The sequence below is a fragment of the Heterocephalus glaber genome, unplaced genomic scaffold (assembly GCF_053883595.1).
Source record: "Heterocephalus glaber isolate CG9 unplaced genomic scaffold, H.glaber_assembly_v1.0 deba00000331, whole genome shotgun sequence".
NCBI classification, from domain to species: domain Eukaryota; kingdom Metazoa; phylum Chordata; class Mammalia; order Rodentia; family Bathyergidae; genus Heterocephalus; species Heterocephalus glaber.
This window is the reverse complement of record NW_028258142.1, coordinates 4,019,078-4,040,678: the sequence shown is the minus strand read 5'-3', so window position 1 is coordinate 4,040,678 and position 21,601 is coordinate 4,019,078. Positions and strand designations below refer to the sequence as shown.

General features: G+C 42.4%; 1 long non-coding RNA gene across 1 annotated transcript; it reads left to right on the top strand.

The window, feature by feature from the left end:
* Window positions 1–3,695: 3,695 nt before the first annotated feature.
* Window positions 3,696–20,170, top strand: LOC147830010 (uncharacterized). Its single transcript, XR_015443080.1, has 3 exons — window positions 3,696–4,984; window positions 6,700–6,807; window positions 16,834–20,170. It is a non-coding gene; the product is annotated as an uncharacterized LOC147830010 (long non-coding RNA).
* Window positions 20,171–21,601: the final 1,431 nt, after the last annotated feature.

Sequence of the window (21,601 nt, the reverse complement as noted above, 5' to 3'; positions counted from 1 at the left end):
GGGGCGGGGGCGGGGGCGGGGGCCCGGCCCTCCCTTCTCCGCCCCGCCCACGGCCCGCCCCCTGGAAGCCCAGCAACAAGCAGCCGCGCCCCCCCCACCCCGGGGCGGGCAGGTAGGTGCCCCGCCCCCAGCGCGAGCCGCCCCCCTCGATCCCCCTAGCCGCGCGCGCCCCGCCCGGTTGGGGCGGGGAGACTTAGCGAGAGGAAGGAGTCGATCCGCTGCGCGCCCATTCCCCACGCCATAAGCTCGCCGAGACCAGTGGAGGGACAATCTATTGGCACCCCGGCGGGGGAGGGGCAGAAATGCCCCGCGGGGGTGGGGAGGTGAGACACGGACATCACCTTGGAACCGAATTGGATTGGGGGATGAATTTGGTGTGGGGTGCCTGTGGACCCTTGAGGTGACCGCGGTGCGGCCTGGCACCCGCACACTCCTGTGTGCACGAGGTCCCTCCAGGGCCCACCTGCAGGGGTCTCCTGAGAGGAAGGGGATACGTGGATCCTTAACCCATCATTGCATCATCACCAACCAGAAGGGGAGAGAAGCATAGCAGCCCACGGGACTCTACTAGACACCACATCCCCAACCTTTAAACGGGCTAGCTGGTCCTGGTGTGGTCCGCGCGCATCCCAAGGCGCATGCCACACTAACCACCCATCACCGCCGGCATTCCCAGGAAATCGGTGGAGATGAAGTTCTAGGACGCGTGGCGTGGCCCTTGACGCCGCCTAGGAATATGTGCATTGTGCGGGGCTGACGCGGCGGGGCGCAGCGCTCCTAAGTGGGGTGGGCACAAAACTTCCACTGGCCACCATCAGTTCGCATTCTAAAATTTGCCATGGACTGAGTATCAACTTGCAGCGAGGAATTAAGTGTAAAGTTGGCAGGCTGCCTTAGGTTTTCTAGAGTTAACATCAGTTTTGACAATACGCGTTCCTTATACGTTTTACTCCCGGCGCCGGGGCGCGCCTGCCGGGTAGGACTGAGGCGCAGGAAGCTGCACATTTCGATTCTTCAATTGCTCAGAAGCATAATCACGTCGCTCCTCTTTTCTTCCCTTTCTGCAGGTTTCGACTTGAATCTGAAAAAGCCTCTGATGCCCATTTTTCACTAGAGGACACTCGGAGGGGGCAGGGTCTCCACCTAAATTGCTGCGTGAGCATCTAGCAGGACAGACTGGATAAAACGTGTCCACGTTTACATCACACATCTGTGCAAATGCAGGACCCTGCGGATACGCCGGGCTGGCTGGTCAGACTTGTGTGTAGACACACGGGCGCATGCACACGCACGCGCGCGCGTTCACACACACACACCCAAAATTACCTCCGGGATGGAGAAAGCCGCTGCAGATTGGCCAGCAGAGCCGTCACTCACACCCAAGGGGCAGGGAGACTTTGAAAAGCAGTTTCTTTTTTCTCTATCCTCTGTGCCGTTTCGTATAATTATAAAACAACGGCAGAGCTCTGAAAGTTAGCCATCTACGCGGAAAGAGTTTGCTTTCTTAACGGGGCGGGGTTGGGGGGCGTCAGGCGATACCTATTGAAATATATCTTGTACTTCCACAATGGACGAAAAGGGAAATTAGCAGTCTGGTGAGGGAGCTCCCGAGTAGGGAGGAGGGGGGTCAACCGGGAGGGGTGGACTCAGGGTAGAGTTGTTCTCAACACTCGAAAGAGACTTTGACCTTACACTGATTTTGAAATCAGAAAATGTTTATCACAGGTCAGATCATAACAAACCCTCTTCCCTAATTTTTGAACTCATTTTCATTTTATTATTTAAGCATGCGCTAACAATCATGCTTCCTTAAGAAAGAACTGACCTATTTTTGGCTGGAGATAAAGGACCATGTTAACAGATGTTAATCTTGTAATCTGTTTTTCCTGTAAGCACTTTACATACCAGGGTTTCAGACCTTAAAAATAACATCTTTTCCAAAAAGACCTGACGTCACAATTCCATGAAAAAAAATCACACTCCCCCTCCAGTTTTCTTCCCCTGCAATGATTTCAAAGACATTAAATCTTTTTCACTTTATAAATGCTGATTTGTTCTGCCTCAACTCCCACAGGCTTTTATTTGCATTTCAAATTCCACAGGTTACACCAGTCGCCTTTTCAAAAAATGTAAACCAACAATGAGGCAGCAAATGGCTTTTTGTGCATCTGGATTAAATAAGGCACAGAATGAATATATTTAAAAAGAGGGCTGAGCAAGTTGATGTCTGCACACCCGGAGACCAAGTGACTCTTTATCAGTAAGCCGGCGGAATGAGTAAGATACAAACAGCCCCAGATCTCCCGGGCTGAGCCTGGTCGGCTGCGGAACCCTTATTAACTTTGGTAATAATTGAGGCTGACTTAAAGACCCACACTTTTCGGGTAAAAAGCCGATTCTTTTGGGTCTCTAGTTGCAGGGATCCACTGGGTTCCTGGCTCAAAATGCCTGTTCATCACCACCCTCCAACCTTCTTCCATAAACCTCTGGTTTAAATACCCTACTTGGCTGGCTTTTAAACTTATTCATACAAAGTTTCTTTAAAACTTGACAAGGTGGCTTAATCTAAATATTGATCGCAACTGTTCAGTTTGTTAGTTCTCCCTAGAAATGGCAGGAGGCGCCTTTCCAACCCCCACCCCCGCCAGCACACACCCCACTGCATTCTTCTCTTTTATACACCCGTGTGTGTGTAATGTATAAACATATACGCGTATCGCCATCAATACCTCCCCCACCCCAACCCTGCTCTGACCCCAGCAAGACTGGACGCATCTCGCTGGAATCCCTGCCGCCCAGACCCCCACCCCACTCGGAGTCACTTAGAGAACCTCGCCCCAGCCCCCGCCCCCACCCCGCCTGAACTTCCCTTCCCAAAACTCTCACTTCTTCAATGTTAGGGTCACTCTAAAGCTCCCGGCCGATGGGCAGTCACCCTGGGAGGGGGCAGCAAAGACCACCAGCCCCCCATACACACGAAAACTCGTCCCCTAAGCAGCAGCGCTCGGTGCCCACAGGCATCGATTCCATCCGCCAAACCCTTAATAATTGAAGCGGCTCCTCGGGACCCGCAGCCCATCACCCACCTTCATTAGCCGGAGCGTTTTACTTTAAAGTAAGGCAATTTGCTCTTTGTCTCCTAATGGATGGAAAGCGCATCCGAGCTCCCCTCCTCCCGCGTCGCCTTTGACGAAGTGTACAAAGCCAGAGCCTCTTCCGCGCTCCCACCCCGGCCCCCACCCCGCCCCTCCACTGCGGTAAAAAGCCACCTCCTGGGCGCTCGCCCCGCCGCCCGAAGTTGCATCTTCCCCTCTCCTGGAATTGCAGTGCAGGGCAACTACCAACAGGGAAAGCCAAGTCGCCCTCCCCGCACCCAGGGAGCCCCTCTCCGGTGCGCCCCCGCCCCATGGCTCACATCAGGATCCCGGGCATGTGGAGGCCCACGACCCTCTCGCCCCCACCCGCCCGTGGGCTCCGCAGCATCCCAGCCCCGCGGCCCCTACCTTGGCGGGGAGGCGGCGGACCGGGGGAGGAGGACGCGCACGCCCCGCGCATGTGAAGGTGAAGCCGAGCGCCCGCGGCGCGGAGCCGAGCGCTGCACTAGACCGACCGCGCCAGCTGCGCCCGGGCGCGGGGGACGCGCGAGGGCGCGCGGGGCCCGCCACGCGCCCGGCCCACTCCCCACGCAGCCCGCGCGCGCCCTAGACGCGCCCGCCCGTTGGGGGCCCGGGACTCAGCCCGGATCCCCGGACAGCACGGCGCGAGGTGGGGGCCGGGCTCTGGCGAGCCAGCGCAGGCCCCAGGCTTCCCCCAGCCCCGGAATGGTCTGCCCTGTAGGAAACGCACACGCTTCACTATTGTCTCATCAGCGCAAAGTTCTGCCACACTGCAGAGAAAGTCTGGAGGCTCGTGATGACTCAGACTCGGATAATCCTTCCCCTAATAGCACTGAATCACGACTCGGGCGGCTAGTGGTCGCCCCTTCTTCCCAAGGTCTCAGGCTGCTACAGCTCCAGTTCCTGGAGGCTGTTTACGCGCGCACACACACAAACACGCACGCATCCATCCATACGTGCAGACGTGCTCAGGATGTAGGTCCAGCCGGCTCAGGCACCTGGGCACGGAGCCTCGAGAGCGGATCTAAACGCGGAGACCCTCCTGGTAGTCCCTGAGGCGTGCGTGTTCACTGAACTTCCTAGGAATGTTTTGGGGAGTTAGGATGGAGAGTCCCAATACCCTAGTCCTGAACACAGAACAGAGAAAAGACTGAACTACTCTACAAAGTGGAGTTTGAACTCGATTGTCAACGGTAGTGTTTACTTGTATCCTTGAAAGTTTAACTCATTTTGCTTGTTCTTAAAACTTCATTTCGTCACCTCAGCTACTCTCCGCAGGTCGCAGTTAGTTGCAATAAATTGAGTATGGGAATAGAAATTTTAATTTGACTCCAGAAGCTTTCCTGGTACTTGGCAGGGAGGGGGAAGGGAGTTAGATCAGAAGGGGAGGGGGAAGGGCCATGGAGCGCGCCCCGCGATCCGGGGTGACGTAGGCCAGGGGCGCTGTGGCCTGCGGAGGGGCAATACTATCTGCTCCCACCAGGCTCTTAGCCATATTGTTCTGCTTTTCCGCGTGATAACTCCGCAGTGGAGATGGATTCTGGCCAAGGCGCCCAACGTGGCTCTGCTGAACAATCGGCGGGCGCCGCAGTCCGGGCGGGCGGTTACCTTTTGCAGGGGCATTGCTCTGTGCCCAGCACTCTCCTCGTGCAGCCCGTGGCCCTCCCTATCTAGTGGCATTTATAACTGAAACTCCTTCTGCACCGACAAGCTGCAAAGGGCGGTGCTTGTGCCCTGGCAGAGCTGGAAATCAGGCGCGGGGCCATTATGCGTGTGCGTGATGTTTTCGTGTGCATGCGTGTGTTTCAGCGGAGGAGGGGGACAGAAAGGGAGGAAGGCTGCGAGGAAGGATCCGCGAATCATAAAATGTAAGCTCTGTGTGATTAATGATCTGCACTAATTTGGAAAGCAAGCATGTTAAAGGTCATGGACAATTGTTGCTGATTTCAGCCTGAATGCCTAAGTGTGATTCACAGAAAAGTATTGAAATGCCCACAATTCCTTACAATACACAATGAGAATACACCAAAAAAGTATCACCCAATTCAGCTACTTACATAAATAGCATTCTGAGACATCGCATATATGTGTATGTAATCGCCAACGTAGATTAAAAGTTGTAAATTGTATAGTACAACTTTTAATCAATTATTTGATACTGTTTTGAAACATCTGAGATGGTGGAGTAAATATTATTCATCTGCATTCTTGGTTCTAATTTCAGGCTAGTGTTGCACTAATAATTTCCATGTGTTGAAAATTGACAAGTTACATCAGCGAACAGTGAGGAAAACTTCCAGACTCCTCCAAATAAAATTGTAAAATTTTTCATGATTTACCTCCTTTTTCAAGCTTGCTTAGGGTCCTCTCTTAAATCACCCACATGTGATTTCACTCAGAGCTTCATCTGTCTACAATAATATTGTGCTTTTAAACGATTTCCTTTCTTTCACATTTCTCTACAATGCACACAAAATCTGAGAATGAAATTTGATAGATGTACAAAAGTCAAATTCTGGTGCCAGTGTGACAAACCCAAGAAATAGTAGCTGGAGGGCCCGCATCATTTTATCGCCAAGTTGAGATGTATTTATATTGATTGTAGACAAAGTCACTGGTCTTTGTTTGTCAACACACCATTATTAGCTTGTTCTACACACAAAAAAAGTATGAAAATTAAGTATTTAATAAGAGTTTAAATGCTACTTCTTTTTCTTTTACATACTACTCCTATAACCATATTCAGCTTTGCCAAAATTTCAATTGTTTTATACCTTCAAACAACTAAGATAGCCATTAAAGATTTAGTACACTGTTTCTACACATTATATAAGCCCTTGGGATTCCCTGGAAGTGTGTCTGTATTTTGAAATATTTGGGTAAATTACAGTTCGTAAACAGAGCAAAATCAGCAGTACTAATGGTTGATCTTTGGATATTTACAACTTCATACAGACAATTATTCTGATGAAATAGATGGGAAAGGGAACATTTATTTTCCCTTGCTATTGTCTAATGAATTATTTTCTTCAGCATTTGGAAATCTGCTCCTTCCAGCAATTTGATGATAGTGTTCTGTGATTGGGGGTGTTTGGTAAGAAAGGTTCTTAGGGATTCCAGTAAATAGCTAAGAGTAAAAAGCAAACAAACAAACAAAAAAAACCCAGAAGATTTTGTCTGTCTGAAAGTGCAAATTGAAACACTATCCCATAGCGTGAAATCCAAGACAAACTAAAATATATGTATTAAATATCCATACTCACAAATTTAAGTGTGATGATTAGATAGTTCAGTGCATTACTTATTAGTAAATATTTTATGTTAATTCTATCTCTGTGTGAATTTATTAGGATTTTACAAATTATATCTAAGGAAGGAGACTGACATTATATACTAAGTCAAGGGGCAATCTTTTGCTCTCTGAACTCATATTTTAAAATTTCAGAGAGGATTATGATAACTCTGATAAAGTATGTGTGTGTTTTATATTGTAGTGGGTAATGTTACATGTTGAAATGGGCTATTTAATAACTGGTATTTCAAAAATAGTACCCCAAACACTAACCTGCCGTTCTTTCTTGAGATCTTTTCTTCTCCTGGGGTTTCAAACTCTGAGAATGGTTTGTATTGACAATATGGAGGAAGAAAAAACGAGAATATGGAGGAAGAGAAGAATAGCACATGTGCTTGGGTGAGTTGATTCAGAATTTAACACATGGTAATCCCATTAGAGAATAGCAGCAAAGTTGTGATTATATTTTATAGAGAGTCCTCTATGAAGTGGTTTCAGCCTGCTTGAATTTGGAATATTTTTAATCCTGGTCTCAAAAAACTGTCTCAGTTCTGTTTCTTAAATTTTCATTCTATTGGAGATGAAGAATACCCTGGTAATAAAATAGATAATATACATTTCTTACATACACACACACAGAGTCATCTCTAATGAGACCTACATCCATATTCTCCCATGTTTGTACAAGGAAAGCTTCTTACCAAGAAGTCTTCTCTTGTGTAATTATTTATGCACAGGATAATTTAAGGTCAAACTGGCTGTGATTTACATTGCTCAGTAATAGCTGAGACTTCATGTTCTTTCAAACCCTTGTTAAAATTTGTTCATCTTTCTGCCATATCCAAGTCTGAAGATACCTGAAGATTCTGGGCAAAATGTACCCATTTGGTATGATAGAGAACGCCTTACTCATTTTTCCCCATGGCAAAAATCTTGAGAATTTTCTCATGAAATCAACATTTTTAACAATCTGTTCTTATTTTTTCCGATGACGGGGGGACTTCCACACTGACCCATACACCATTCTTATTGTAACACAGATGTTCTTTTGCTCGTTTTTATTGTGCATATATTTTGAGCAGCAACAAAGATTGCATTAACAAATAACAATGGTAGATCCTAGAGTTACCGTAGAGTCCCATCTGTGGCCAAAGTACTGTAGAAAATATACCAGCAGTTCAAGCAATGACAATCACATTTTCTCACCATTTGCAGTTTTTGGTAACTACATCAGGACTTCACAGCAGGTAAACGACCCTCAAATCTGTTCTTAATTTCAAGTTAAGTAAAAGACTCTCAGCAACAGCTGGTTTCAGAATAGCCGATACAGAATTCCGCAGATGTGGTTCATAATAGTTTGAAGAATAAAAGGAACTAGGCCACAGAGCAGAATTAATTTAAGGAAAGACAAATTCAATAAGGATTCCTCTTTTGAAAGATTTCCCATGTTCAGGAAAAGAGGGACCAGTTTTCCTTATTACTTTTTCTCATAATCCTACAGTATGTTAATTACTCAACAGACAGGTTGTGACCTATTAACATGATACATTCTTGCAACAGCAAAACCATTGACTTTCTCAGCACCCAAATCTCATTATGTCTCACCATGCATAACTGATTACATGTGTACATTTAGGCAAACTTTTCTAACAGAACTGAAAATAAAATAAGGGAACCAGCAATATCTCTTTCACTATGGGTAGGCTAGGGACACTTGTAATGAAACCAAGTAAGGAAGAAATACAGACCTTTCTTCCTGAGATCTCACTTGACACATAGGCAGCAGTTTAAAGAAAAGCAGAGATGGCATTCAGGAGGTTCAGTGGAGTTAGAACAATAAGAAAAAATGATCAGGATATGGATGAGTTGTTATAATTAAGGAGTCAAGATATTTTGTTGATGGAAAAGCTAGCTACAGTGGGGGAGACTTTTAATATATAGAACAGAATTAACCACTTCACCCATTTTTAACTGTGAAGTTTAGCAGCAGTAGTTACAGCCACAAAATTGTGTAACTATCTTCACTATCCCTGGCCAGGACTTTTGCATCATTCCAAACAGAAATCTGCACCCATTAAACACCTCCCTATTCTCCCTCTCATCCCCTAGCCCAGGCATTCACCACTCTTTTGGTATTTATGGATTATTTATGACTATTCAAGGACCTCATTTGCATCTGACACAGCATAATTTCACTGAGCATAATGTCCTTAAGATGCATTCGTGTTGTGGCATGCAGCTGGATATCATTTTCCCTCCTTTGAAAAAAACAGAGGTGGGATAGAGATGTCGCTTGGTGGTAGAGCACTTGCCTGGCATAGAAAGGCCCTGAGTTCAGTCAGCAGCACTGGAAAACTCACACACACACACACACACACACACACACGCACATACACACACAATAAACGGAGGCAAGAATTTGGGCACTAAAAAATCTTATTAATGGAGTGACTGTAATTTTGCCCAAAACAGCCCTCAAGAATTTTTCTTGTTACTTAAAATGATTTATTTCCTTGTCTAGCTGTTTTTATTGTCTTTGCCCACCTTATAAGCTTAAGGAAAAATCTGACATGGAGCCCCAACTCCTTCCAGTTGGTTAATTAATGTAGCCAGGCTTCATGACCCCAAGGAAGAACCTATGGTTAGAGAATTTGTCTTTCTGGAGATTGATATAGGCAGAGGCCTCTGGGGCTATGCAGAGGCATTCCATTTTAGAATGGATGGAGATGCTTCTGTGTACCCCAAACAGACATTAAATCAAAGGCATTAAATTAAACTTTTGGGAACAAAATGGAATTTTTGTAAAGAGATAAATGATTTGCTCTCTCATTAAATCACTAATTTCACATATTCTCATAATTTTGTTGCTTTGGTTTTCATGGCAGCATTATGGAGCAAGTGGGACCCGTGGGGAATTAATAGGAGATTATTAAAGCATTATTTTAGACATTAAAAACAAAATATTTCACATGAGCAGTCATCATTTAAAGAATATCATAACAAAAGCTTAACAGTTTTTAAATCTTAATTTTTTCACAACTATGCACTTGTCTCTTTTTCCATGTTTACTATTTTAAGCCAGGCACAAGATCAAGTGCAAATATTAAAAACCGAATTTATAACATACTTATTGTGTAAAAAGTCCTCATAAGAGTTTGCATTTCAGGTAATTTACCATGTCACAGTAATCCATGAGAAATCCATTATCCCCTTTGACAGATGCTAAAGGAGAGGCTCACAAAAATTAGAACAGTGGCTGGACCACAGCATTAACCCTTCATACCAGCCAGAGCACTACAGCCTGCTGTTGTAAAGATAATTTGATAGGTGAACAAAACCAGACATGTATTTTTCTCACAATCATTTTTAAAACTCGTCAGGATTACCCTGTGCAGTTCTTGCTCTGTTAATTGGTAATGTGCCCAAATGTTTAAGTTACCTAATGTCATTTGGTTCTCATTGTGTCACCATATTGGCTTATATTACTTACCACCAAGTATTGCTGGCCTTTTATACACCTGATGCAAGTTACATATTTGTGCAGGAATACTTAGTGACTGGTAGAATCTCTATGGAAATCTTTTTTCATTTAGTTTCTCAGATGATTTGAACTAGCTTTTTAAAATAGATAAAATACAAATGGGTAGCAAAGCATGAGAGGAATTAGGTCAAGAAAAATGAGGGAAGGAAATTAATGAATTAGGATCAATTTTAGCTCATCCAACTTAGCACAAGCATCCATGGATATGTGTTTAGTCATCCTATGGATTATTACATGTAGTAGAATTTTTCTCTGGGCTTTCTAGAATCCAAGGCAAAGAGGAAAACACTGTTCTTTTTTTTTTTTTTGTATTAAATTCTTTTATTGGTACATTGTAGGTATACAACACAATTACATTTCTCATTGGGAATGGTATCTTTATATAATGCATCTTGGTTCTTATTTTTTCCCCATTCCTAGCCCTCCCTTCATGCCCTCCACCCTTCCCTATTTACAAAGACTTTATTTCCATTTTTTCCATTTCTCATCATTTTTTCCTTTCCCTTCTTTCCTTTCCCCTGCCCCTTCCACTACCCCTACCCCTTTGGACCTTTTCTTCCTATTTGGCATTATCGATTATTCATTCTAATCATTGGTACATTTCAGGTATACAATATAATGACATTCATCATTGGAAATTTGCACCTTTACATAGTCTCTCTTGGTTCTTATTTTTCACCCTTGCCCAGCCCTCCCTTCAACCCCTCCAGTCCTCCCTATTTACAAAGATTTTGTTCCTATTTTTCCATATTCTCATATTAATCCCATTCCCTTCTATCCTTTCCCCTAGCCCTCCACTTCCTTCCCCTTTGCCCCTTTTCTTCCTATTTCACATTACCTATTATACATTTAGTCCTTATTTACACTTTCAGTTTCTCACACCAGAGAAACTATTCAGTATTTACACATGTGTGTCCTATTTATTTCACTTAAGAGTATCGCCTCAATGTGCATCCACTTAGCTATAAATGTCTCTAATTTTGCACTTTTGATGCCTGAGTAGTACTCCATTTTATAAAAAAAACACATTTTCTTCATCCAGTCTCCAGTTGATGGGCATTTGGGCTGTTTCCAAGTTTTAGCTATTACAAACTGTGCTGCTATGAACATGGGTGCACATATATCACTGTGATATGATTCTTTTAATTCTTTGGGGAAGATCCCCAGCAGGGGAATAGCGGGGTCAAATGGGATTTCCAGTCCTAGTTTTTTGAGGTATCTCCATACTGATTTCCACAGTGCTTGGACCAGTCTACACTCCCACCAGCAGTGGAGCAAGGTTCCTCTTTCCCCACAACCCTGCCAGCATTGGTTATTGGTTGATTTCATGATAGCAGCCATTCTTTCTGGAGTGAAGTGGAATCTCAGCATTGTTTTCATTTGCATCTCTCGAATGACCAGTGATGTTGAACATTTTTTCATGTATTTATTTGCTATTTCTACTTCTTTGTCTGAGAAATGTCTGTTCATTTCAGATGCCCATTTTTGGATTGGGTCTTTAAATTTGGGAGGTCTGATCTTTTGAAGTTCTTTATAGATTCGAGATAGTAGACCTTTGTCTGAGGAAGAGCAGGTGAAGATTTTTTCCCACATTGTGGGTTGTCTCTTCACACTGATGGTGGTTTCTCTTGCTGTGCAGAAGCCTTTTAATAACAAGAGATCCCATTTGTTGATTGTTTGTGCTAGTTCACAGGCAACTGAGGTTTTGTTCATAAAATCTTTTCCTACACCGATGTCTTCAAGGGTTCTACCTAACCTCTGTTCCAACTGGTTCAGAGTTTCTATTTTAATATTTAGATCTTTAATCGATTTTGATTTTAGTTTAGTGCATGGTGAGAGATATAGGTCTAGCTTTAATCTTTGGCAAGTTGAAGCCCAATTTTTCCAGCACCATTTATTAAAGAGGCTATCTTTCCTCCAGTGAGGGTGTTTGGCTCTTTTGTCAAAGGTGAGATGGCTGAGTGTGTCTGGCGTTGTTTCTGCATCTTCTAATCTGTTCCACTGGTCCTCAAGTCTGTTTCTTTGCCAGTACCATGCTGTTTTTATCATGGTAGCTTTGTAGTATAGTTGCAGGTTGGGGATTGTGATACCCCCTGCCATTTCTCTGTTACTTAGAATTGCTTTTGCTATTCTGGGTCTCTTCTTGTTCCAAATGAATTTTTGGATTGTTTTCTCAAGGTCCATGAAGTATGCTGCTGGGATCTCAATTGGAATTGCATTAAATCTATATAGCAGTTTTGGAAGTATGGCCATTTTCGCTCTATTAATCCTTCCTACCCAGGAGCAGGGGATGTCTGTCCATTTTCTGATATCATCTTCAATCTCTCTTTTCAGAGTGCCATAGTTTTCAGAGAAGAGGTCTTTGATTTCTTTTGTTAGGTTGATCCCTAGGTATTTCAGTTTTTTGGATGCTATTGTGAAAGGAATTATTTGCCCTATTTCTCTCTCAGTGAGTCTGTCATTGGTGTAGAGGAAAGCTATTGATTTTTGTGTGTTGACCTTGTAACCAGCTACTTGACTGAATTTGGTTATTAAGTCTAGAAGACTTTTGGTGGAGTTCTTGGGGTCTCCTATATAGAGTATCATGTCATCTGCAAATAATGACAGTTTGACTTCTTCATTACCTATCTTTATTCCTTTTATTTCTTTCTCTTGTCTAATTGCCGTGGCTAATGGAAAATATTGTTCTTTATAAGATTTGTGCTATGTACGCAATGAGAATGTAATGAACTATATTCCTAACAATATCAAAATGGGGGAAAAAATCTGACTATTCCTCATTATACTTTAGAGAAAAAACAACCTACAATTCAGCAAGAACTTATACTAATTACTTTATCTCAAAAGTGGGAATCACACTTAGAATTATTACAAACAAGAAAAACAAAAATATGAAAAGTCACTTAAGCTATTTTCATGGCTTATCATTATGGACAAATGTAAATTCTTACAGCACAGATAGATCCTCAGAGTTATTATGAACAAGAAAAAAAAAGTGAAAACTTAAATTGTTTTCATATTTTCAAATGTAAATTCTTAGAACACAGATCCCCTCCCACCCCATATAGTCACTGAGGTAATCAGTGTTATAAAATTACATCCTAACTGAAGATGTTGTTTGAAAATACCTGAAGGCATAAGAGTGTTATCCCAAGTTGTGTTAATACTCTTGAAATGACCATCACTTCTAGAATCATTCTTTTTCCCCCATGGAGTTTTCAATTCTGTCTTCATAGAATGTCATTGGTCTAGCAGCATCTCAGGTTCATGCCCTCAAACACAACTGTTTCCACCAAGACACAAGGGAGATGTCTCCATTATAATGAAGCATGTCCCTGCCTCCAGGAGTCCTGAACCCATGTTGCAGTTGGAATGTCAGGATCCCGTGGACTGAGTTCTGGTTTCCACAGGCAGACACCAACCTGGAGTGTCTTGAGTCCAGAACTCGTCAATACTTTGCTTTTCCCTGCTAGATTCCAAGGTAACCAGGCCATTCCTCTGTGACAAGGGAGGCCTCTGACAGGCTCCTGGGTTTACAGAAACTTCTGGGGTGTAGACTTCAAGGCATTTTAGTAACCTGTTGCCTGTGCAGGATCTGCACAAGTACTTTTACTTCTTTATTTCCTACAGCTTAAGCCCTTTGGCGACTAGAAAGCCTTTATTTAAAATAAATACAGAAAAGATGTGTTACACTGTGAGTTACAATACAATACAATCACCCATTAAGTACCAAACTCTGTTCAAACAAAGTTCATGGATGGACTGACAAATTGACAAAGGCAAGAGACCCCAAAGAGGGGAGGCTGCCACTCACCCGGTCTCCCTGTGGTGCTGGGAAGGCCCTGTCAAAGTGAGCACCAGGAGGAGGGCAGGGCCTGCTTGTCTTTGCCCTCTAGTTTGCAGCTCTGAGTTATAATACCTCTGAAAATTCGGGTGTTGGTAAAAGTGAAAAGGGATCCTGAAACTCAAGTGATTTTCTGTTTGTCCCTTTTTTCTGGAAGATAAATTGCCCCACACTTACAGGGTGGGAAAACACTATTGTGCTTTCCAACCCCTCCCCACATTTTTTCTTTTTAATTGCAACCAAGCTTATCCAGTTGTTTACACTGGGACTTCACCTAAATGGAGCAAAGAGGTAACTTTTAGGCAAACTGATAATAAACTTTAATTTTAAATATTGTGTTTTTAGGCGGTCTTATTTAATTTATTGTTTTTATTTTTATTTTAGTTCATTTTATTTGCAGTGCCATGGATTGAACCCAGGGCCTTGTTAGGCAAGTGTTGGATCATTGAGCTAAGCCCTCAGTCCTAGGAAGCTTTATTTTATAATATGATTGTACTAAAATTTCCGATTGTGGAAAACATATCTTTCAAACCATACAAAAACATCTCATACAAAAGCCATGTTTGTGAAGTATTATATAGGTCACTTTTAAACTACTCACCTTTTTCAATGCCAGAAAATTTCACCTTGTTTTTAAAATACAATAATATGGTCCCTCTATACCTATTTTAAAATTTTTGATGAAACTTTTTTCAATTACCTAAAACACAAAGAATTTTAAAAACTAAACTCTGCTCTAATAAGTACCTATAATAATATAATTTTCATTTAATAATAATTTCTCCCTCCATTATACTTTATTGTGCAATGTTACTGTATCCTTCCTTCCTGTCCAAAAAATTACAATGAAATTAATGGTAGAAATAGCCTATTGATTTCAGGGCCACTCTACTCTAGATAAAGTAAGCAAAGAGTGAAGCAAACACCATGCATGTGTGTGGGGGGATAGTGCTATAGTTTGGAACTGGAATGCTTGCCAAATGCCATGGGTTAAAGGCTTAATCTCTAAGGTGCTACTGGGAGGTACTGGACCCTTTAGGAGTTGGAGCCTGGTGAGAGGAAGTTAAGTCCTTGGGGTGTGCCTTTGAAGGGGATTGTGGGATCCTGGTCTCTTCCTCTTTCTTTCTCACTTCCTGGTTGCCTCAGGTAAGCAGCTTGTTCTACCACACACTCACACCATGATATGCTGTCTTGCCACATGCCCAAAAGCAACAGGGTCAACTGACCTCAAAGAGAAACATCCAAAACTGAGCCAAAGTAAACCTTTTCTCTTTTGAAGCTTATTATTTCAAACACTTATTAGTGACTGAAAGGTGACTAACAGAGTATAAAAAGTTTGTTTATGTAAGGCACTGAGGAAAAATATAGAAATCAGGTAAAAGTCACATTCTGACGGAGAAGCTTTAAAATATTCCATCAAAAATTATTTTAGGGGCTGAATAGCTCAGTGGTCCCAGCCACTGCAAAAAATAAAAATTACCCTTCAAAATGTAATGGATAGGGACCGGGGATTTAGCTCAGTGGTTTCACCGCCTGCTGCGCAAGCACGAGGACCCAAGTTCGATCCCCAGTACCCCAGTACCAAAAAAAAAAAAAAAAAATGTAATGGATATCTACATTAGGGTAGAGTTCGAGTTGTAATCCCCACATTTATTTCCATTGTATACAGATATACTAATTTTTCTAACTCAAAGATGATGTGTAGATAATTCCATAGACATGAAAGGCAAGGACACTAAATTATAGGTGATTTACAAGCAAAAAAGACAATGAGATGAGTACATGAATTTTGAAATGTCTCATTAGTGGCAGGAGTGGTGGAGGTTGTACAGAAGTTCGTGTGTCCCCACACCACCTCTGGTCCATTTAAAAGTTGACACCCATGGCATAGTTGTCAATTTAAGGGAGAATTGTTTTGATTTTGTATAAGCTTTGAAGAATTATAGGTCTCAGTATAGTTCTTAAAGTCCATTTGTCCCATCTACATACTGGGAGAAAGAAAAAGTTATGTGAATTTCACACTGCTAGGTTATGAAGCTATCGCAAAACAATGTCTTGAACAAATATTCTATTCTGCATACTTTCTAAATTCCCTGATCAAATGGACTTTGAGAAATTTTTTTTTTTTTTTTTTGGTACCGGGGATCGAACTTGGGACCTTGCGCTTACAAGGCAGGCGCTGGAACCACTGAGCTAAATCCCCGCCCCAACTTTGAGAAATTTTAATGATGAGTCTCAAGCCAAAATTTTCTCACAAACTCTAGCACTGACAAATTGCTAATTTGTGACAATTTCTAGACAGACTCAACTCTATTTACCAATGTCAATGGTATGCATGATTATAACTTCAACATCTTTCAAATAATGATTGATGTCTTTAGGAGGCTAAGAGAACACTGTTCATAATGTCAATAAAACTGCAGGTCATATAGCCTCTAAAATGTTAGTTTAGATTTAGTCATAGCACTCGACATTGCCAAAATGATAATATTAAACACACTTGATGAGCAGAGAGCAAGCTTGGAAGTTTATTGAATTCATATTTTCCTTGAGGCATCATGCCGGTCTTAGTCTCCATCAGTGAGATTACTATCTTGGCTACAAGGCACTCACAGAGACATCACACCATGCGTGGAGACTTCATTGTTTCTCATTTGTACTAGAAACCCATGCACAGGTTCCCATATCACTCTGACCCTGCCCTTTTCATTGTGCCATCAAATATACAAAACTCCCTAAGTTCATCCTGTGTAGTGTCCAGCCTGTTTATGGAAACCCAGATCCCAAAAGGAAAGTCAAGATGGTGGTCTTCCTTTTCTTTCCTGTGTTTGCCTTAGATAAGTCCAAATTCTGGTAATAGGACAGGAGGGCATTGCATGGGATGGGAGAGAAGGCTTCTAGCAAGGGGTCATTTTGTGGATAGAAAGAATCTGAGGTGAAGACTATTCTCTGGCTTGTCCTAGAAGGCAATCACCTCTAGGTGAGAGGGGGTGGTGGTAGTTTAATAATGACAATGACAGGAGATATATTTTACCTGCAGGAGTAAGAAGCCAGCTGAGAGGACCTGAGGCAGAAGAAGAACATGGGAGAAGGAAAGTGCTCAGAAAGCCACTCCTGCTGAGCTTAGAGCAGATGCCTTCCTTGGACTTCAGCAAATTTCCCTTATCATTCTCACCTCTTGATTCTGGGATTTCAGTTTCTTTTTGTTGAAAGCAACCTAAATGTGTCTTGAAATGGCTGATTGCTTTGCAGTCTCCCTTACCAACCTGACTGCAGTGAGTGGTGGAGACTGCAGATGGAGAAAGCGGCATCCAGTGGGGACAGAGCTGAAGTCAGATCATGAAAGGCCATAATGGCTACCGAAACAAGATGGGCTGGGAAAGTTTTAAACAGGAGAATGACAAGATCAGATATGTTTTGAAAGATGGCTCTGGCTTCAAGAAAGAGAGGGGTTTGGTGGCAGAGAAATGAATCAAGGGGTAAAGAATTGTTGAATCTCAAGATAGAAATCCTGAGGTGTTGCACTGGTAGGCAGGGAAAGAGATTCCTCTAGAGAGTCTAAGGAGGCTCAAAGGAATGCAGACAAGAGCTCTTTGGAGGCCAGGAGAGAAGTCTGTTGGGAGAAGGAAGATGTGGCCATACGTGGCAAATGCTGCAGAGAGGGCCTGGTCTGTGGACCATAGAGCTGCCATCATATTCACCAAGAAGATGTCACAGGACAGCATCAGAGGAAGAACTGAGGCCGCCAGATTGCCATGATGTAGAAAGAGGCTGGCAGCCAGATAGGCCTCTCTTAGGCTCACACTTAGGAAGGTTCAGGGGCAAAGGTAGAGGTCTTCCTGTTGGCGCTGGTTGTCCAGAGATGAGGGGAGGTGTGAGCGTGTTCAAAACTGCAGCAAAGGTTTGGGAAGAGGCGAAGATGACAAGGTATTTTTGGAGAATGAAGATGACACCAAAAGTGTTTCTAAGACCTCTGGGATGCCACACTCTCTGCTCCTCCTTGGGGGAGCCACTTGACCATGCTGTGGTCTGTGTCTTCTAAAATTTGCATGTTGAAATAATTGACAATATGATGGTATCAAGAGGCAGGGAGGGCTGTAGGAGATGATTAAGTGATAAAGATGGAGTCTCAAGGGTGGAATTAGGAAGCGGATTGCTCTGTTCTCTTCTGCCACGTGAGGACACAGCATTCTTCCCCTTCTGCCATGTGAGGACTCAGCTAGAAATCCCATGCTAGACACTAAATGCCAGTATCTTCACCTTGCACACCCCTGCCCCCAGAACTGAGAGAAATAGATGTCTGTTGTCTAGAAATTACTCAGTCTGTGGTGTTTTGTTAGCACAAGCAGACTGAGACAGCCTACAACCTACCAATGTGTCTCTCCTCCAGGTACTGGAAGCAGAGCAGCTGCAGGGAGCAGGAGCTGTGAGGGTAAGCCAGGCCCCCTGGTGTGAGCAGGCGCCAGGTCTTGATTGAAAGGCTTGTGCACAAGCATGCTGGAGCCCAGCTGGCCTGCGTGGCGGTGGCAGGGACTTGTTTAGCCATCACCCCTGTATCCTTTCTGGCCCCAGAACTATCCTGGGTACATTTCTCCGTGTTAGATCCCAGCTGATATCTCCTGCCCCCAAAATGAAAATCCCTTGATATATACAGTGGGAGATCTATGGTTTCCTGTCACCAATTTTGATTGACCAGCCTCAAGGCCTGGAATTCTTCTTCTAAGAAAATCGGAAATAAATTTTCTAAAGAAAATTGGAAATAAAAATATACTGTATTTTAAAAAAGAAAAGAGATAGATGAAGCAGAGGTAACTAGAAAAGAGGCCCCAAAGCCTAGTCACCTCTTAAAGGCCCTATCTCTGAAAACTGTCTTGTCGGTAGCACTTGATTTTGGAGGGAGTCCATGCAAATGTAGCCAGTATATGTAAAGAGCTCCCACAACTCAGTGATTTAACACAAGTAACCAAATTAAAAAAGAAGCAAAAGTGGACCAGGGATTTAGCTCAGTGGTGCCACCGCCTGCCTCGCAAGTGCAAGGTCCCGAGTTCGATCTCTGGTACCAAAAAAAAACAAAAACAAGATAAGCAAATGGCCAGTAAGCACCTCAGCCATTAGGGAAACACAAACCCACAATGAGATACCACTTTATACCCACTAGTATGGCAGAGTCAAAAAAAATAACAAATGTTGGCAAGGATGTGTTGAAACTCCTACACCACTAGTGGGGCCGGAACATGGTATAGCTGCTTTGGGAAGGAGTCAGGCAGATCCTCAAAACCTTAAACACAGAGGTACCAGGGCTGGGGATTTAGCTCAGTGGTTCCACCACCTGCCTTGCAAGGTCCTGAGTTTGATCCCCGGTACCAAGAAAAAAAAAAAACTACAGAGGCACCACATGAGCTAGCAGTTCCACTCCTAGGCATGTTCCCAGCCAAAATGAAAGCATGTGTGCATGCAAAACTTCTTCATATGAACTCAGAAGTGAAAACTATAAAATGTCCATCTACTGATAAAGAAACTTGCATGCAAGTTTACATGTATGCAATGGAACACTATTCAGTAATAAATAGGAATGAAGAATTAACACATGCTACAATATAGGTGAAGCTCTGAAAACAATATGTGAAGTAAAAGAAGTCAGACACAAAAGAACAGATATTGTATGATTCCTTTAATTTGAAATGTCCAGAATAGGCCAATCTATAGAGATTGAAAGTAGATTAGTGGTTGCCTGGGGTCATTGAATTTGGCAGGAGATGAAGGGGTGGAATAATATAGGGGGGTGGAAATGACCACTAACAGAAACAGGATTTCTTTTGGGGTGATGAAAATGTTTTGGCACTAGATACAGGTTGTGGTTACACAAAACTGTGTACATGCTAAAAGCCACTGGACTATACAGTTTAAATGAGTGAGTTGTATGGTATATGAGTTATATCTTAATAAAGTTGTTATTTTAAAAATAATGACTGGTCTATTAACAGTTGCCTTTCTCAGATATACACAAATAGGCAATTCAATGGCCTGAAATATAATGAATCTTCTTAGGTACTACTCAGGAGGAAAGAGACAAAAGAATAGTTTCTCGTTCTGACTTTGTCATTTACTAGCTGTGTGCTTTTTTTTTTTCTTTTTTTTTTTGTACCAGGGATTGAACTCGGGTCCTTGTGCTTGCACAGCAGGCGGCGAAACCACTGAGCTAAATCCCCCGCCCCACTAGCTGTGTGCTTTTTGGCAAGTCACTTGCTTTAGGTAATTCATCTAAAAAAATAGGACACTAGAATTAAAGAAATTCTCACATACAAGAATTCTTTGATTCAGACTTAAAATGGATCTGCATATGTTCATAGGCAAATAAGAGAGTAATCATGAAAACAAAACATACTGTGTCTATCATTTTAAAAATATATAGCAATTCATAAATTGTGATCTTCTTGTATGATGAACAATTAATGTTTCACTTTTTATCATTGTGTGTCTTTCAAATCTTCTATAAGAAGCATTTGATTTTATACTTGGAAAAACACTTTTATTTTTTAAAAAAACTGTTGTGTTACATAGGTTAAAATGTGAAAATGTGATAGAAATACAGATCTGTTAAATCTATAAATACAGATTTAAGACATTTGTAATTCTCTAGTGATGTGTAGAGATATCTGAAACCCCTTGATGTTTTTAAAGTTGGGATTCTTCCATCCAGAATTGAGTTCTTTGTTTAAAGGTATTCTCGGCTGTCAAATTGAATATGGTCCTTGGCACCTAGCTTTGATTCTCATAATGTATGTGCATGTGCTGACCTAATTTACATAGACACCGAGGGAGACAGGAAGGCTGTAGTACATCTTTCCCAATAAGAGAGAAACAGAAAAATACTGAATCCTACAGTTTCATATGTGAAACTTGGTTATTTACCAAAGGTTTGGACTAAGAACCAGATGAAAGCTGTCATAAAATAATATATCCTGTGCAATCAGTGATTTACTATGAAGGACTGCATAAAGTAATAAAGATGCTTTTATTTTGGATTTCCACACCAGAAAACTATCACTGCTTGAGGTCGAGACCACTTTGATTAAACACAAACAAGGTTTTCTTTAAAGTATGTTTTGTGTGTAGTACATTTGAAATGGCATTTTATACTCTATAAGCTTGAAACTATAAATTGTGCATTAGAAGAAGTGAATAAAAATCTAGTTGAATATCTAAAGTATGATGGTGGATTTTCAGGGGACATCAGAGGTACACTTGCATGTGCCTCCAGGTGTTTGCTTGTTGTGACTGGAAACTGATTCAGAGGTCATACTGGACCTCAGGACACTCCAAGCAGTGGGCTTTCACCCTTGAAGATGAACTGTCCCTCGCAAGCATGGAGCAACCTGGGACGAACACTAGTCTCTTTGCTTGTTGCTGTGTTAGAGGCAGTCACCAGGGTGTCTCTGTGCTTGCTAATTATTTCTGGGATGGGGTTAGGAAAGGAAGAAATGCCTGTCAGTGTCAGGAACACCACTTTTTGCCTAGTTTCTTCATTGTCATTTAAATATCCTGTTGGGTAAGTATACAGACAGGAAGCAAGTTACACCAAAACCTTGCAACAACACACTGTAGAGTTTCAGATTTGCAGATGCACCCGGTGTTTGTGGAGTCAATATATATTTAGTTTTGGGGACTGCTAAACATTACTGTTTTCTCTGGGAGCAACATTCTCAATATTAAAAAAAAAAAAAAAAAAAGAATCTTTGACAATCCTGCACACACAATTGCTGCTTGGGCCTGAAACAGCAACTTAAATTATTTAGCCTCCTGCTCTA